The sequence below is a fragment of the Lepisosteus oculatus genome, chromosome 6 (genome assembly GCF_040954835.1).
Source record: "Lepisosteus oculatus isolate fLepOcu1 chromosome 6, fLepOcu1.hap2, whole genome shotgun sequence".
In the NCBI taxonomy this organism is placed as follows: Eukaryota; Metazoa; Chordata; class Actinopteri; order Semionotiformes; family Lepisosteidae; genus Lepisosteus; species Lepisosteus oculatus.
In genome coordinates, this window is record NC_090701.1 from 45,843,411 (window position 1) to 45,856,496 (window position 13,086).

Below are 13,086 nucleotides of genomic sequence, written 5' to 3' on the forward strand. Positions count from 1 at the left end.
GACGGCGACTCCCCTCTAATGTCTGACCGCCTTACGGTCCAAGCGAGAGAGAGGTTTGCTCATTTTCTTCTTTTTTGATTGTCAAGGGCCAAAACAGTAGCGTCCCTCGAGCCGGATTCAAACCAGCGACCTAAGGATGTCCAGCCTTCTCCACTACAGTCCTCCGCTCTACCAACTGAGCTATCGAGGGAGCCGTGCGTGTCCTCTCTCTGACGTTCACAGCCCGAGGCAGGGTGGAGTTCCTGTTCTTTGGAAAGCACGGCACTGTGTCATGTTGGATCTAACAGAGATTCCTGGGCTCGTTGTCGTCTCTTCAGTGGACCAAACATGTGGCCTTTGAGGATCCTGTATGTCCCTGCTGCTGCTCCTGCTTCTGTCGTAGAGCCCGGATAGCTCAGTCGGTAGAGCATCAGACTTTTAATCTGAGGGTCCAGGGTTCAAGTCCCTGTTCGGGTGTTATGGTGACTCAGGTCTAAGCCCCACCCCCCGGGCTTTTGTTTGCGGCCCTCCTCATTGCAAGGGCACAGACTTCCGCATTAGCAGCGCAGAGGTCCTTGTGTGGTGTTTGTCCTGGACGGAGTCAAAGGGGCCTGGAAGACGACAGTGAAACAATGGTGGTACGTCTTTGGCATTTTTTTCCTCTTCCGTCGGCTCTTCTCGTTGCAAATTCCCAAAGCTTCAAATTAGGCAGGGCAGAGGTAATTGTGGGGTGTGTGGGCTGGGCAAAAAGAAGGGCTTTGCTCCCTTTGGCCTGTGAGAGGATAAGAGGCTTAAACTGTGGTGTGAGCAAGCTCTCTCCGTGGGCGCCAGTGGTGTAGTGGTATCATGCAAGATTCCCATTCTTGCGACCCGGGTTCGATTCCCGGCTGGCGCAGCCTGGGCTCTAGCTTGTGGGCCTGGCACTGATTAATGGGTGAGGTGTGGCTCTGGGTGATTGGTGGCCCCTGCTGGGGAAATGTTTGCATATCAAAGCATCAACATATTGAGTAGGAGGAAGTGGTTACTGGATGAATGACCATCAATACAGAAGGTGCTGCTTGCTTTCTGGGGCTATACCTTGCCTCCTTTTTAACAGCTTTGTACTCAAACGTCTACTGCAATGGTGAGGCTTACAGAAAGGGTGCCGGCGATGGGCTCCACCGAGCGCCTCCTTTAGTCTCACTTGTCTTTGCGACTAGGTTTTGAGCGCACCAGCGCTGACGCAGTGTTTTGCAAAAAGAAAGCTTAGCAGACGCGAGCAGTAGAATGCAGAATTCTAAAGACGGCGACTCCGCTCTAATGTCTGACCGCCTTACGGTCCAAGCGAGAGAGAGGTTTGCTCATTTTCTTCTTTTTTGATTGTCAAGGGCCAAAACAGTAGCGTCCCTCGAGCCGGATTCGAACCAGCGACCTAAGGATGTCCGGCCTTCTCCACTACAGTCCTCCGCTCTACCAACTGAGCTATCGAGGGAGCCGTGCGTGTCCTCTCTCTGACGTTCACAGCCCGAGGCAGGGTGGAGTTCCTGTTCTTTGGAAAGCACAGCACTGTGTCATGTTGGATCTAACAGAGATTCCTGGGCTCGTTGTCGTTTCCTCGGCTTGCTCTCTTCAGTGGACCAAACATGTGGCCTTTGAGGATCCTGTATGTCCCTGCTGCTGCTCCTGCTTCTGTCGTAGAGCCCGGATAGCTCAGTCGGTAGAGCATCAGACTTTTAATCTGAGGGTCCAGGGTTCAAGTCCCTGTTCGGGTGTTATGGTGACTCAGGTCTAAGCCCCACCCCCCGGGCTTTTGTTTGCGGCCCTCCTCATTGCAAGGGCACAGACTTCCGCATTAGCAGCGCAGAGGTCCTTGTGTGGTGTTTGTCCTGGACGGAGTCAAAGGGGCCTGGAAGACGACAGTGAAACAATGGTGGTACGTCTTTGGCATTTTTTTCCTCTTCCGTCGGCTCTTCTCGTTGCAAATTCCCAAAGCTTCAAATTAGGCAGGGCAGAGGTAATTGTGGGGTGTGTGGGCTGGGCAAAAAGAAGGGCTTTGCTCCCTTTGGCCTGTGAGAGGATAAGAGGCTTAAACTGTGGTGTGAGCAAGCTCTCTCCGTGGGCGCCAGTGGTGTAGTGGTATCATGCAAGATTCCCATTCTTGCGACCCGGGTTCGATTCCCGGCTGGCGCAGCCTGGGCTCTAGCTTGTGGGCCTGGCACTGATTAATGGGTGAGGTGTGGCTCTGGGTGATTGGTGGCCCCTGCTGGGGAAATGTTTGCATATCAAAGCATCAACATATTGAGTAGGAGGAAGTGGTTACTGGATGAATGACCATCAATACAGAAGGTGCTGCTTGCTTTCTGGGGCTATACCTTGCCTCCTTTTTAACAGCTTTGTACTCAAACGTCTACTGCAATGGTGAGGCTTACAGAAAGGGTGCCGGCGATGGGCTCCACCGAGCGCCTCCTTTAGTCTCACTTGTCTTTGCGACTAGGTTTTGAGCGCACCAGCGCTGACGCAGTGTTTTGCAAAAAGAAAGCTTAGCAGACGCGAGCAGTAGAATGCAGAATTCTAAAGACGGCGACTCCGCTCTAATGTCTGACCGCCTTACGGTCCAAGCGAGAGAGAGGTTTGCTCATTTTCTTCTTTTTTCATTGTCAAGGGCCAAAACAGTAGTGTCCCTCGAGCCGGATTCGAACCAGCGACCTAAGGATGTCCGGCCTTCTCCACTACAGTCCTCCGCTCTACCAACTGAGCTATCGAGGGAGCCGTGCGTGTCCTCTCTCTGACGTTCACAGCCCGAGGCAGGGTGGAGTTCCTGTTCTTTGGAAAGCACAGCACTGTGTCATGTTGGATCTAACAGAGATTCCTGGGCTCGTTGTCGTTTCCTCGGCTTGCTCTCTTCAGTGGACCAAACATGTGGCCTTTGAGGATCCTGTATGTCCCTGCTGCTGCTCCTGCTTCTGTCGTAGAGCCCGGATAGCTCAGTCGGTAGAGCATCAGACTTTTAATCTGAGGGTCCAGGGTTCAAGTCCCTGTTCGGGTGTTATGGTGACTCAGGTCTAAGCCCCACCCCCCGGGCTTTTGTTTGCGGCCCTCCTCATTGCAAGGGCACAGACTTCCGCATTAGCAGCGCAGAGGTCCTTGTGTGGTGTTTGTCCTGGACGGAGTCAAAGGGGCCTGGAAGACGACAGTGAAACAATGGTGGTACGTCTTTGGCATTTTTTTCCTCTTCCGTCGGCTCTTCTCGTTGCAAATTCCCAAAGCTTCAAATTAGGCAGGGCAGAGGTAATTGTGGGGTGTGTGGGCTGGGCAAAAAGAAGGGCTTTGCTCCCTTTGGCCTGTGAGAGGATAAGAGGCTTAAACTGTGGTGTGAGCAAGCTCTCTCCGTGGGCGCCAGTGGTGTAGTGGTATCATGCAAGATTCCCATTCTTGCGACCCGGGTTCGATTCCCGGCTGGCGCAGCCTGGGCTCTAGCTTGTGGGCCTGGCACTGATTAATGGGTGAGGTGTGGCTCTGGGTGATTGGTGGCCCCTGCTGGGGAAATGTTTGCATATCAAAGCATCAACATATTGAGTAGGAGGAAGTGGTTACTGGATGAATGACCATCAATACAGAAGGTGCTGCTTGCTTTCTGGGGCTATACCTTGCCTCCTTTTTAACAGCTTTGTACTCAAACGTCTACTGCAATGGTGAGGCTTACAGAAAGGGTGCCGGCGATGGGCTCCACCGAGCGCCTCCTTTAGTCTCACTTGTCTTTGCGACTAGGTTTTGAGCGCACCAGCGCTGACGCAGTGTTTTGCAAAAAGAAAGCTTAGCAGACGCGAGCAGTAGAATGCAGAATTCTAAAGACGGCGACTCCGCTCTAATGTCTGACCGCCTTACGGTCCAAGCGAGAGAGAGGTTTGCTCATTTTCTTCTTTTTTGATTGTCAAGGGCCAAAACAGTAGCGTCCCTCGAGCCGGATTCGAACCAGCGACCTAAGGATGTCCGGCCTTCTCCACTACAGTCCTCCGCTCTACCAACTGAGCTATCGAGGGAGCCGTGCGTGTCCTCTCTCTGACGTTCACAGCCCGAGGCAGGGTGGAGTTCCTGTTCTTTGGAAAGCACAGCACTGTGTCATGTTGGATCTAACAGAGATTCCTGGGCTCGTTGTCGTTTCCTCGGCTTGCTCTCTTCAGTGGACCAAACATGTGGCCTTTGAGGATCCTGTATGTCCCTGCTGCTGCTCCTGCTTCTGTCGTAGAGCCCGGATAGCTCAGTCGGTAGAGCATCAGACTTTTAATCTGAGGGTCCAGGGTTCAAGTCCCTGTTCGGGTGTTATGGTGACTCAGGTCTAAGCCCCACCCCCTGGGCTTTTGTTTGCGGCCCTCCTCATTGCAAGGGCACAGAATTCCGCATTAGCAGCGCAGAGGTCCTTGTGTGGTGTTTGTCCTGGACGGAGTCAAAGGGGCCTGGAAGACGACAGTGAAACAATGGTGGTACGTCTTTGGCATTTTTTTCCTCTTCCGTCGGCTCTTCTCGTTGCAAATTCCCAAAGCTTCAAATTAGGCAGGGCAGAGGTATTTGTGGGGTGTGTGGGCTGGGCAAAAAGAAGGGCTTTGCTCCCTTTGGCCTGTGAGAGGATAAGAGGCTTAAACTGTGGTGTGAGCAAGCTCTCTCCGTGGGCGCCAGTGGTGTAGTGGTATCATGCAAGATTCCCATTCTTGCGACCCGGGTTCGATTCCCGGCTGGCGCAGCCTGGGCTCTAGCTTGTGGGCCTGGCACTGATTAATGGGTGAGGTGTGGCTCTGGGTGATTGGTGGCCCCTGCTGGGGAAATGTTTGCATATCAAAGCATCAACATATTGAGTAGGAGGAAGTGGTTACTGGATGAATGACCATCAATACAGAAGGTGCTGCTTGCTTTCTGGGGCTATACCTTGCCTCCTTTTTAACAGCTTTGTACTCAAACGTCTACTGCAATGGTGAGGCTTACAGAAAGGGTGCCGGCGATGGGCTCCACCGAGCGCCTCCTTTAGTCTCACTTGTCTTTGCGACTAGGTTTTGAGCGCACCAGCGCTGACGCAGTGTTTTGCAAAAGGAAAGCTTAGCAGACGCGAGCAGTAGAATGCAGAATTCTAAAGACGGCGACTCCGCTCTAATGTCTGACCGCCTTACGGTCCAAGCGAGAGAGAGGTTTGCTCATTTTCTTCTTTTTTGATTGTCAAGGGCCAAAACAGTAGCGTCCCTCGAGCCGGATTCGAACCAGCGACCTAAGGATGTCCGGCCTTCTCCACTACAGTCCTCCGCTCTACCAACTGAGCTATCGAGGGAGCCGTGCGTGTCCTCTCTCTGACGTTCACAGCCCGAGGCAGGGTGGAGTTCCTGTTCTTTGGAAAGCACAGCACTGTGTCATGTTGGATCTAACAGAGATTCCTGGGCTCGTTGTCGTTTCCTCGGCTTGCTCTCTTCAGTGGACCAAACATGTGGCCTTTGAGGATCCTGTATGTCCCTGCTGCTGCTCCTGCTTCTGTCGTAGAGCCCGGATAGCTCAGTCGGTAGAGCATCAGACTTTTAATCTGAGGGTCCAGGGTTCAAGTCCCTGTTCGGGTGTTATGGTGACTCAGGTCTAAGCCCCACCCCCCGGGCTTTTGTTTGCGGCCCTCCTCATTGCAAGGGCACAGACTTCCGCATTAGCAGCGCAGAGGTCCTTGTGTGGTGTTTGTCCTGGACGGAGTCAAAGGGGCCTGGAAGACGACAGTGAAACAATGGTGGTACGTCTTTGGCATTTTTTTCCTCTTCCGTCGGCTCTTCTCGTTGCAAATTCCCAAAGCTTCAAATTAGGCAGGGCAGAGGTATTTGTGGGGTGTGTGGGCTGGGCAAAAAGAAGGGCTTTGCTCCCTTTGGCCTGTGAGAGGATAAGAGGCTTAAACTGTGGTGTGAGCAAGCTCTCTCCGTGGGCGCCAGTGGTGTAGTGGTATCATGCAAGATTCCCATTCTTGCGACCCGGGTTCGATTCCCGGCTGGCGCAGCCTGGGCTCTAGCTTGTGGGCCTGGCACTGATTAATGGGTGAGGTGTGGCTCTGGGTGATTGGTGGCCCCTGCTGGGGAAATGTTTGCATATCAAAGCATCAACATATTGAGTAGGAGGAAGTGGTTACTGGATGAATGACCATCAATACAGAAGGTGCTGCTTGCTTTCTGGGGCTATACCTTGCCTCCTTTTTAACAGCTTTGTACTCAAACGTCTACTGCAATGGTGAGGCTTACAGAAAGGGTGCCGGCGATGGGCTCCACCGAGCGCCTCCTTTAGTCTCACTTGTCTTTGCGACTAGGTTTTGAGCGCACCAGCGCTGACGCAGTGTTTTGCAAAAGGAAAGCTTAGCAGACGCGAGCAGTAGAATGCAGAATTCTAAAGACGGCGACTCCGCTCTAATGTCTGACCGCCTTACGGTCCAAGCGAGAGAGAGGTTTGCTCATTTTCTTCTTTTTTGATTGTCAAGGGCCAAAACAGTAGCGTCCCTCGAGCCGGATTCAAACCAGCGACCTAAGGATGTCCAGCCTTCTCCACTACAGTCCTCCGCTCTACCAACTGAGCTATCGAGGGAGCCGTGCGTGTCCTCTCTCTGACGTTCACAGCCCGAGGCAGGGTGGAGTTCCTGTTCTTTGGAAAGCACGGCACTGTGTCATGTTGGATCTAACAGAGATTCCTGGGCTCGTTGTCGTCTCTTCAGTGGACCAAACATGTGGCCTTTGAGGATCCTGTATGTCCCTGCTGCTGCTCCTGCTTCTGTCGTAGAGCCCGGATAGCTCAGTCGGTAGAGCATCAGACTTTTAATCTGAGGGTCCAGGGTTCAAGTCCCTGTTCGGGTGTTATGGTGACTCAGGTCTAAGCCCCACCCCCCGGGCTTTTGTTTGCGGCCCTCCTCATTGCAAGGGCACAGACTTCCGCATTAGCAGCGCAGAGGTCCTTGTGTGGTGTTTGTCCTGGACGGAGTCAAAGGGGCCTGGAAGACGACAGTGAAACAATGGTGGTACGTCTTTGGCATTTTTTTCCTCTTCCGTCGGCTCTTCTCGTTGCAAATTCCCAAAGCTTCAAATTAGGCAGGGCAGAGGTAATTGTGGGGTGTGTGGGCTGGGCAAAAAGAAGGGCTTTGCTCCCTTTGGCCTGTGAGAGGATAAGAGGCTTAAACTGTGGTGTGAGCAAGCTCTCTCCGTGGGCGCCAGTGGTGTAGTGGTATCATGCAAGATTCCCATTCTTGCGACCCGGGTTCGATTCCCGGCTGGCGCAGCCTGGGCTCTAGCTTGTGGGCCTGGCACTGATTAATGGGTGAGGTGTGGCTCTGGGTGATTGGTGGCCCCTGCTGGGGAAATGTTTGCATATCAAAGCATCAACATATTGAGTAGGAGGAAGTGGTTACTGGATGAATGACCATCAATACAGAAGGTGCTGCTTGCTTTCTGGGGCTATACCTTGCCTCCTTTTTAACAGCTTTGTACTCAAACGTCTACTGCAATGGTGAGGCTTACAGAAAGGGTGCCGGCGATGGGCTCCACCGAGCGCCTCCTTTAGTCTCACTTGTCTTTGCGACTAGGTTTTGAGCGCACCAGCGCTGACGCAGTGTTTTGCAAAAAGAAAGCTTAGCAGACGCGAGCAGTAGAATGCAGAATTCTAAAGACGGCGACTCCGCTCTAATGTCTGACCGCCTTACGGTCCAAGCGAGAGAGAGGTTTGCTCATTTTCTTCTTTTTTGATTGTCAAGGGCCAAAACAGTAGCGTCCCTCGAGCCGGATTCGAACCAGCGACCTAAGGATGTCCGGCCTTCTCCACTACAGTCCTCCGCTCTACCAACTGAGCTATCGAGGGAGCCGTGCGTGTCCTCTCTCTGACGTTCACAGCCCGAGGCAGGGTGGAGTTCCTGTTCTTTGGAAAGCACAGCACTGTGTCATGTTGGATCTAACAGAGATTCCTGGGCTCGTTGTCGTTTCCTCGGCTTGCTCTCTTCAGTGGACCAAACATGTGGCCTTTGAGGATCCTGTATGTCCCTGCTGCTGCTCCTGCTTCTGTCGTAGAGCCCGGATAGCTCAGTCGGTAGAGCATCAGACTTTTAATCTGAGGGTCCAGGGTTCAAGTCCCTGTTCGGGTGTTATGGTGACTCAGGTCTAAGCCCCACCCCCCGGGCTTTTGTTTGCGGCCCTCCTCATTGCAAGGGCACAGACTTCCGCATTAGCAGCGCAGAGGTCCTTGTGTGGTGTTTGTCCTGGACGGAGTCAAAGGGGCCTGGAAGACGACAGTGAAACAATGGTGGTACGTCTTTGGCATTTTTTTCCTCTTCCGTCGGCTCTTCTCGTTGCAAATTCCCAAAGCTTCAAATTAGGCAGGGCAGAGGTAATTGTGGGGTGTGTGGGCTGGGCAAAAAGAAGGGCTTTGCTCCCTTTGGCCTGTGAGAGGATAAGAGGCTTAAACTGTGGTGTGAGCAAGCTCTCTCCGTGGGCGCCAGTGGTGTAGTGGTATCATGCAAGATTCCCATTCTTGCGACCCGGGTTCGATTCCCGGCTGGCACAGCCTGGGCTCTAGCTTGTGGGCCTGGCACTGATTAATGGGTGAGGTGTGGCTCTGGGTGATTGGTGGCCCCTGCTGGGGAAATGTTTGCATATCAAAGCATCAACATATTGAGTAGGAGGAAGTGGTTACTGGATGAATGACCATCAATACAGAAGGTGCTGCTTGCTTTCTGGGGCTATACCTTGCCTCCTTTTTAACAGCTTTGTACTCAAACGTCTACTGCAATGGTGAGGCTTACAGAAAGGGTGCCGGCGATGGGCTCCACCGAGCGCCTCCTTTAGTCTCACTTGTCTTTGCGACTAGGTTTTGAGCGCACCAGCGCTGACGCAGTGTTTTGCAAAAAGAAAGCTTAGCAGACGCGAGCAGTAGAATGCAGAATTCTAAAGACGGCGACTCCGCTCTAATGTCTGACCGCCTTACGGTCCAAGCGAGAGAGAGGTTTGCTCATTTTCTTCTTTTTTCATTGTCAAGGGCCAAAACAGTAGTGTCCCTCGAGCCGGATTCGAACCAGCAACCTAAGGATGTCCGGCCTTCTCCACTACAGTCCTCCGCTCTACCAACTGAGCTATCGAGGGAGCCGTGCGTGTCCTCTCTCTGACGTTCACAGCCCGAGGCAGGGTGGAGTTCCTGTTCTTTGGAAAGCACAGCACTGTGTCATGTTGGATCTAACAGAGATTCCTGGGCTCGTTGTCGTTTCCTCGGCTTGCTCTCTTCAGTGGACCAAACATGTGGCCTTTGAGGATCCTGTATGTCCCTGCTGCTGCTCCTGCTTCTGTCGTAGAGCCCGGATAGCTCAGTCGGTAGAGCATCAGACTTTTAATCTGAGGGTCCAGGGTTCAAGTCCCTGTTCGGGTGTTATGGTGACTCAGGTCTAAGCCCCACCCCCCGGGCTTTTGTTTGCGGCCCTCCTCATTGCAAGGGCACAGACTTCCGCATTAGCAGCGCAGAGGTCCTTGTGTGGTGTTTGTCCTGGACGGAGTCAAAGGGGCCTGGAAGACGACAGTGAAACAATGGTGGTACGTCTTTGGCATTTTTTTCCTCTTCCGTCGGCTCTTCTCGTTGCAAATTCCCAAAGCTTCAAATTAGGCAGGGCAGAGGTAATTGTGGGGTGTGTGGGCTGGGCAAAAAGAAGGGCTTTGCTCCCTTTGGCCTGTGAGAGGATAAGAGGCTTAAACTGTGGTGTGAGCAAGCTCTCTCCGTGGGCGCCAGTGGTGTAGTGGTATCATGCAAGATTCCCATTCTTGCGACCCGGGTTCGATTCCCGGCTGGCGCAGCCTGGGCTCTAGCTTGTGGGCCTGGCACTGATTAATGGGTGAGGTGTGGCTCTGGGTGATTGGTGGCCCCTGCTGGGGAAATGTTTGCATATCAAAGCATCAACATATTGAGTAGGAGGAAGTGGTTACTGGATGAATGACCATCAATACAGAAGGTGCTGCTTGCTTTCTGGGGCTATACCTTGCCTCCTTTTTAACAGCTTTGTACTCAAACGTCTACTGCAATGGTGAGGCTTACAGAAAGGGTGCCGGCGATGGGCTCCACCGAGCGCCTCCTTTAGTCTCACTTGTCTTTGCGACTAGGTTTTGAGCGCACCAGCGCTGACGCAGTGTTTTGCAAAAAGAAAGCTTAGCAGACGCGAGCAGTAGAATGCAGAATTCTAAAGACGGCGACTCCGCTCTAATGTCTGACCGCCTTACGGTCCAAGCGAGAGAGAGGTTTGCTCATTTTCTTCTTTTTTGATTGTCAAGGGCCAAAACAGTAGCGTCCCTCGAGCCGGATTCGAACCAGCGACCTAAGGATGTCCGGCCTTCTCCACTACAGTCCTCCGCTCTACCAACTGAGCTATCGAGGGAGCCGTGCGTGTCCTCTCTCTGACGTTCACAGCCCGAGGCAGGGTGGAGTTCCTGTTCTTTGGAAAGCACAGCACTGTGTCATGTTGGATCTAACAGAGATTCCTGGGCTCGTTGTCGTTTCCTCGGCTTGCTCTCTTCAGTGGACCAAACATGTGGCCTTTGAGGATCCTGTATGTCCCTGCTGCTGCTCCTGCTTCTGTCGTAGAGTCCGGATAGCTCAGTCGGTAGAGCATCAGACTTTTAATCTGAGGGTCCAGGGTTCAAGTCCCTGTTCGGGTGTTATGGTGACTCAGGTCTAAGCCCCACCCCCTGGGCTTTTGTTTGCGGCCCTCCTCATTGCAAGGGCACAGAATTCCGCATTAGCAGCGCAGAGGTCCTTGTGTGGTGTTTGTCCTGGACGGAGTCAAAGGGGCCTGGAAGACGACAGTGAAACAATGGTGGTACGTCTTTGGCATTTTTTTCCTCTTCCGTCGGCTCTTCTCGTTGCAAATTCCCAAAGCTTCAAATTAGGCAGGGCAGAGGTATTTGTGGGGTGTGTGGGCTGGGCAAAAAGAAGGGCTTTGCTCCCTTTGGCCTGTGAGAGGATAAGAGGCTTAAACTGTGGTGTGAGCAAGCTCTCTCCGTGGGCGCCAGTGGTGTAGTGGTATCATGCAAGATTCCCATTCTTGCGACCCGGGTTCGATTCCCGGCTGGCGCAGCCTGGGCTCTAGCTTGTGGGCCTGGCACTGATTAATGGGTGAGGTGTGGCTCTGGGTGATTGGTGGCCCCTGCTGGGGAAATGTTTGCATATCAAAGCATCAACATATTGAGTAGGAGGAAGTGGTTACTGGATGAATGACCATCAATACAGAAGGTGCTGCTTGCTTTCTGGGGCTATACCTTGCCTCCTTTTTAACAGCTTTGTACTCAAACGTCTACTGCAATGGTGAGGCTTACAGAAAGGGTGCCGGCGATGGGCTCCACCAAGCGCCTCCTTTAGTCTCACTTGTCTTTGCGACTAGGTTTTGAGCGCACCAGCGCTGACGCAGTGTTTTGCAAAAGGAAAGCTTAGCAGACGCGAGCAGTAGAATGCAGAATTCTAAAGACGGCGACTCCGCTCTAATGTCTGACCGCCTTACGGTCCAAGCGAGAGAGAGGTTTGCTCATTTTCTTCTTTTTTGATTGTCAAGGGCCAAAACAGTAGCGTCCCTCGAGCCGGATTCGAACCAGCGACCTAAGGATGTCCGGCCTTCTCCACTACAGTCCTCCGCTCTACCAACTGAGCTATCGAGGGAGCCGTGCGTGTCCTCTCTCTGACGTTCACAGCCCGAGGCAGGGTGGAGTTCCTGTTCTTTGGAAAGCACAGCACTGTGTCATGTTGGATCTAACAGAGATTCCTGGGCTCGTTGTCGTTTCCTCGGCTTGCTCTCTTCAGTGGACCAAACATGTGGCCTTTGAGGATCCTGTATGTCCCTGCTGCTGCTCCTGCTTCTGTCGTAGAGCCCGGATAGCTCAGTCGGTAGAGCATCAGACTTTTAATCTGAGGGTCCAGGGTTCAAGTCCCTGTTCGGGTGTTATGGTGACTCAGGTCTAAGCCCCACCCCCCGGGCTTTTGTTTGCGGCCCTCCTCATTGCAAGGGCACAGACTTCCGCATTAGCAGCGCAGAGGTCCTTGTGTGGTGTTTGTCCTGGACGGAGTCAAAGGGGCCTGGAAGACGACAGTGAAACAATGGTGGTACGTCTTTGGCATTTTTTTCCTCTTCCGTCGGCTCTTCTCGTTGCAAATTCCCAAAGCTTCAAATTAGGCAGGGCAGAGGTAATTGTGGGGTGTGTGGGCTGGGCAAAAAGAAGGGCTTTGCTCCCTTTGGCCTGTGAGAGGATAAGAGGCTTAAACTGTGGTGTGAGCAAGCTCTCTCCGTGGGCGCCAGTGGTGTAGTGGTATCATGCAAGATTCCCATTCTTGCGACCCGGGTTCGATTCCCGGCTGGCGCAGCCTGGGCTCTAGCTTGTGGGCCTGGCACTGATTAATGGGTGAGGTGTGGCTCTGGGTGATTGGTGGCCCCTGCTGGGGAAATGTTTGCATATCAAAGCATCAACATATTGAGTAGGAGGAAGTGGTTACTGGATGAATGACCATCAATACAGAAGGTGCTGCTTGCTTTCTGGGGCTATACCTTGCCTCCTTTTTAACAGCTTTGTACTCAAACGTCTACTGCAATGGTGAGGCTTACAGAAAGGGTGCCGGCGATGGGCTCCACCGAGCGCCTCCTTTAGTCTCACTTGTCTTTGCGACTAGGTTTTGAGCGCACCAGCGCTGACGCAGTGTTTTGCAAAAGGAAAGCTTAGCAGACGCGAGCAGTAGAATGCAGAATTCTAAAGACGGCGACTCCGCTCTAATGTCTGACCGCCTTACGGTCCAAGCGAGAGAGAGGTTTGCTCATTTTCTTCTTTTTTCATTGTCAAGGGCCAAAACAGTAGCGTCCCTCGAGCCGGATTCGAACCAGCGACCTAAGGATGTCCGGCCTTCTCCACTACAGTCCTCCGCTCTACCAACTGAGCTATCGAGGGAGCCGTGCGTGTCCTCTCTCTGACGTTCACAGCCCGAGGCAGGGTGGAGTTCCTGTTCTTTGGAAAGCACAGCACTGTGTCATGTTGGATCTAACAGAGATTCCTGGGCTCGTTGTCGTTTCCTCGGCTTGCTCTCTTCAGTGGACCAAACATGTGGCCTTTGAGGATCCTGTATGTCCCTGCT

General features: G+C 52.9%; 31 non-coding genes across 31 annotated transcripts; 20 read left to right on the forward strand and 11 right to left on the reverse strand.

Annotated features, from left to right (window-relative positions):
• Positions 1-102: 102 nt before the first annotated feature.
• trnay-gua (transfer RNA tyrosine (anticodon GUA)) lies at positions 103-190 on the reverse strand. The gene is given in 2 exon segments: positions 103-138; positions 154-190. It is a non-coding gene; the product is annotated as a tRNA-Tyr (tRNA).
• A 193-nt stretch (positions 191-383) lies between these two features.
• On the forward strand, positions 384-456 carry trnak-uuu (transfer RNA lysine (anticodon UUU)). Its single transcript has one exon. It is a non-coding gene; the product is annotated as a tRNA-Lys (tRNA).
• A 347-nt stretch (positions 457-803) lies between these two features.
• Positions 804-874, forward strand: trnag-ccc (transfer RNA glycine (anticodon CCC)). Its single transcript has one exon. It is a non-coding gene; the product is annotated as a tRNA-Gly (tRNA).
• Positions 875-1,362: 488 nt separating this feature from the next.
• Positions 1,363-1,450, reverse strand: trnay-gua (transfer RNA tyrosine (anticodon GUA)). The gene is given in 2 exon segments: positions 1,363-1,398; positions 1,414-1,450. It is a non-coding gene; the product is annotated as a tRNA-Tyr (tRNA).
• A 207-nt stretch (positions 1,451-1,657) lies between these two features.
• trnak-uuu (transfer RNA lysine (anticodon UUU)) lies at positions 1,658-1,730 on the forward strand. Its single transcript has one exon. It is a non-coding gene; the product is annotated as a tRNA-Lys (tRNA).
• A 347-nt stretch (positions 1,731-2,077) lies between these two features.
• trnag-ccc (transfer RNA glycine (anticodon CCC)) lies at positions 2,078-2,148 on the forward strand. Its single transcript has one exon. It is a non-coding gene; the product is annotated as a tRNA-Gly (tRNA).
• A 488-nt stretch (positions 2,149-2,636) lies between these two features.
• On the reverse strand, positions 2,637-2,724 carry trnay-gua (transfer RNA tyrosine (anticodon GUA)). The gene is given in 2 exon segments: positions 2,637-2,672; positions 2,688-2,724. It is a non-coding gene; the product is annotated as a tRNA-Tyr (tRNA).
• A 207-nt stretch (positions 2,725-2,931) lies between these two features.
• trnak-uuu (transfer RNA lysine (anticodon UUU)) lies at positions 2,932-3,004 on the forward strand. Its single transcript has one exon. It is a non-coding gene; the product is annotated as a tRNA-Lys (tRNA).
• Positions 3,005-3,351: 347 nt separating this feature from the next.
• trnag-ccc (transfer RNA glycine (anticodon CCC)) lies at positions 3,352-3,422 on the forward strand. The gene has a single exon. It is a non-coding gene; the product is annotated as a tRNA-Gly (tRNA).
• Positions 3,423-3,910: 488 nt separating this feature from the next.
• Positions 3,911-3,998, reverse strand: trnay-gua (transfer RNA tyrosine (anticodon GUA)). Its single transcript is given in 2 exon segments — positions 3,911-3,946; positions 3,962-3,998. It is a non-coding gene; the product is annotated as a tRNA-Tyr (tRNA).
• A 207-nt stretch (positions 3,999-4,205) lies between these two features.
• On the forward strand, positions 4,206-4,278 carry trnak-uuu (transfer RNA lysine (anticodon UUU)). The gene has a single exon. It is a non-coding gene; the product is annotated as a tRNA-Lys (tRNA).
• Positions 4,279-4,625: 347 nt separating this feature from the next.
• trnag-ccc (transfer RNA glycine (anticodon CCC)) lies at positions 4,626-4,696 on the forward strand. Its single transcript has one exon. It is a non-coding gene; the product is annotated as a tRNA-Gly (tRNA).
• Positions 4,697-5,184: 488 nt separating this feature from the next.
• trnay-gua (transfer RNA tyrosine (anticodon GUA)) lies at positions 5,185-5,272 on the reverse strand. Its single transcript is given in 2 exon segments — positions 5,185-5,220; positions 5,236-5,272. It is a non-coding gene; the product is annotated as a tRNA-Tyr (tRNA).
• A 207-nt stretch (positions 5,273-5,479) lies between these two features.
• trnak-uuu (transfer RNA lysine (anticodon UUU)) lies at positions 5,480-5,552 on the forward strand. Its single transcript has one exon. It is a non-coding gene; the product is annotated as a tRNA-Lys (tRNA).
• Positions 5,553-5,899: 347 nt separating this feature from the next.
• On the forward strand, positions 5,900-5,970 carry trnag-ccc (transfer RNA glycine (anticodon CCC)). Its single transcript has one exon. It is a non-coding gene; the product is annotated as a tRNA-Gly (tRNA).
• Positions 5,971-6,458: 488 nt separating this feature from the next.
• trnay-gua (transfer RNA tyrosine (anticodon GUA)) lies at positions 6,459-6,546 on the reverse strand. The gene is given in 2 exon segments: positions 6,459-6,494; positions 6,510-6,546. It is a non-coding gene; the product is annotated as a tRNA-Tyr (tRNA).
• A 193-nt stretch (positions 6,547-6,739) lies between these two features.
• Positions 6,740-6,812, forward strand: trnak-uuu (transfer RNA lysine (anticodon UUU)). The gene has a single exon. It is a non-coding gene; the product is annotated as a tRNA-Lys (tRNA).
• A 347-nt stretch (positions 6,813-7,159) lies between these two features.
• On the forward strand, positions 7,160-7,230 carry trnag-ccc (transfer RNA glycine (anticodon CCC)). Its single transcript has one exon. It is a non-coding gene; the product is annotated as a tRNA-Gly (tRNA).
• A 488-nt stretch (positions 7,231-7,718) lies between these two features.
• trnay-gua (transfer RNA tyrosine (anticodon GUA)) lies at positions 7,719-7,806 on the reverse strand. The gene is given in 2 exon segments: positions 7,719-7,754; positions 7,770-7,806. It is a non-coding gene; the product is annotated as a tRNA-Tyr (tRNA).
• Positions 7,807-8,013: 207 nt separating this feature from the next.
• On the forward strand, positions 8,014-8,086 carry trnak-uuu (transfer RNA lysine (anticodon UUU)). The gene has a single exon. It is a non-coding gene; the product is annotated as a tRNA-Lys (tRNA).
• A 347-nt stretch (positions 8,087-8,433) lies between these two features.
• trnag-ccc (transfer RNA glycine (anticodon CCC)) lies at positions 8,434-8,504 on the forward strand. The gene has a single exon. It is a non-coding gene; the product is annotated as a tRNA-Gly (tRNA).
• Positions 8,505-8,992: 488 nt separating this feature from the next.
• On the reverse strand, positions 8,993-9,080 carry trnay-gua (transfer RNA tyrosine (anticodon GUA)). The gene is given in 2 exon segments: positions 8,993-9,028; positions 9,044-9,080. It is a non-coding gene; the product is annotated as a tRNA-Tyr (tRNA).
• Positions 9,081-9,287: 207 nt separating this feature from the next.
• trnak-uuu (transfer RNA lysine (anticodon UUU)) lies at positions 9,288-9,360 on the forward strand. The gene has a single exon. It is a non-coding gene; the product is annotated as a tRNA-Lys (tRNA).
• Positions 9,361-9,707: 347 nt separating this feature from the next.
• On the forward strand, positions 9,708-9,778 carry trnag-ccc (transfer RNA glycine (anticodon CCC)). The gene has a single exon. It is a non-coding gene; the product is annotated as a tRNA-Gly (tRNA).
• Positions 9,779-10,266: 488 nt separating this feature from the next.
• Positions 10,267-10,354, reverse strand: trnay-gua (transfer RNA tyrosine (anticodon GUA)). Its single transcript is given in 2 exon segments — positions 10,267-10,302; positions 10,318-10,354. It is a non-coding gene; the product is annotated as a tRNA-Tyr (tRNA).
• Positions 10,355-10,561: 207 nt separating this feature from the next.
• On the forward strand, positions 10,562-10,634 carry trnak-uuu (transfer RNA lysine (anticodon UUU)). Its single transcript has one exon. It is a non-coding gene; the product is annotated as a tRNA-Lys (tRNA).
• A 347-nt stretch (positions 10,635-10,981) lies between these two features.
• On the forward strand, positions 10,982-11,052 carry trnag-ccc (transfer RNA glycine (anticodon CCC)). Its single transcript has one exon. It is a non-coding gene; the product is annotated as a tRNA-Gly (tRNA).
• A 488-nt stretch (positions 11,053-11,540) lies between these two features.
• trnay-gua (transfer RNA tyrosine (anticodon GUA)) lies at positions 11,541-11,628 on the reverse strand. Its single transcript is given in 2 exon segments — positions 11,541-11,576; positions 11,592-11,628. It is a non-coding gene; the product is annotated as a tRNA-Tyr (tRNA).
• Positions 11,629-11,835: 207 nt separating this feature from the next.
• trnak-uuu (transfer RNA lysine (anticodon UUU)) lies at positions 11,836-11,908 on the forward strand. The gene has a single exon. It is a non-coding gene; the product is annotated as a tRNA-Lys (tRNA).
• A 347-nt stretch (positions 11,909-12,255) lies between these two features.
• trnag-ccc (transfer RNA glycine (anticodon CCC)) lies at positions 12,256-12,326 on the forward strand. The gene has a single exon. It is a non-coding gene; the product is annotated as a tRNA-Gly (tRNA).
• Positions 12,327-12,814: 488 nt separating this feature from the next.
• Positions 12,815-12,902, reverse strand: trnay-gua (transfer RNA tyrosine (anticodon GUA)). The gene is given in 2 exon segments: positions 12,815-12,850; positions 12,866-12,902. It is a non-coding gene; the product is annotated as a tRNA-Tyr (tRNA).
• Positions 12,903-13,086: the final 184 nt, after the last annotated feature.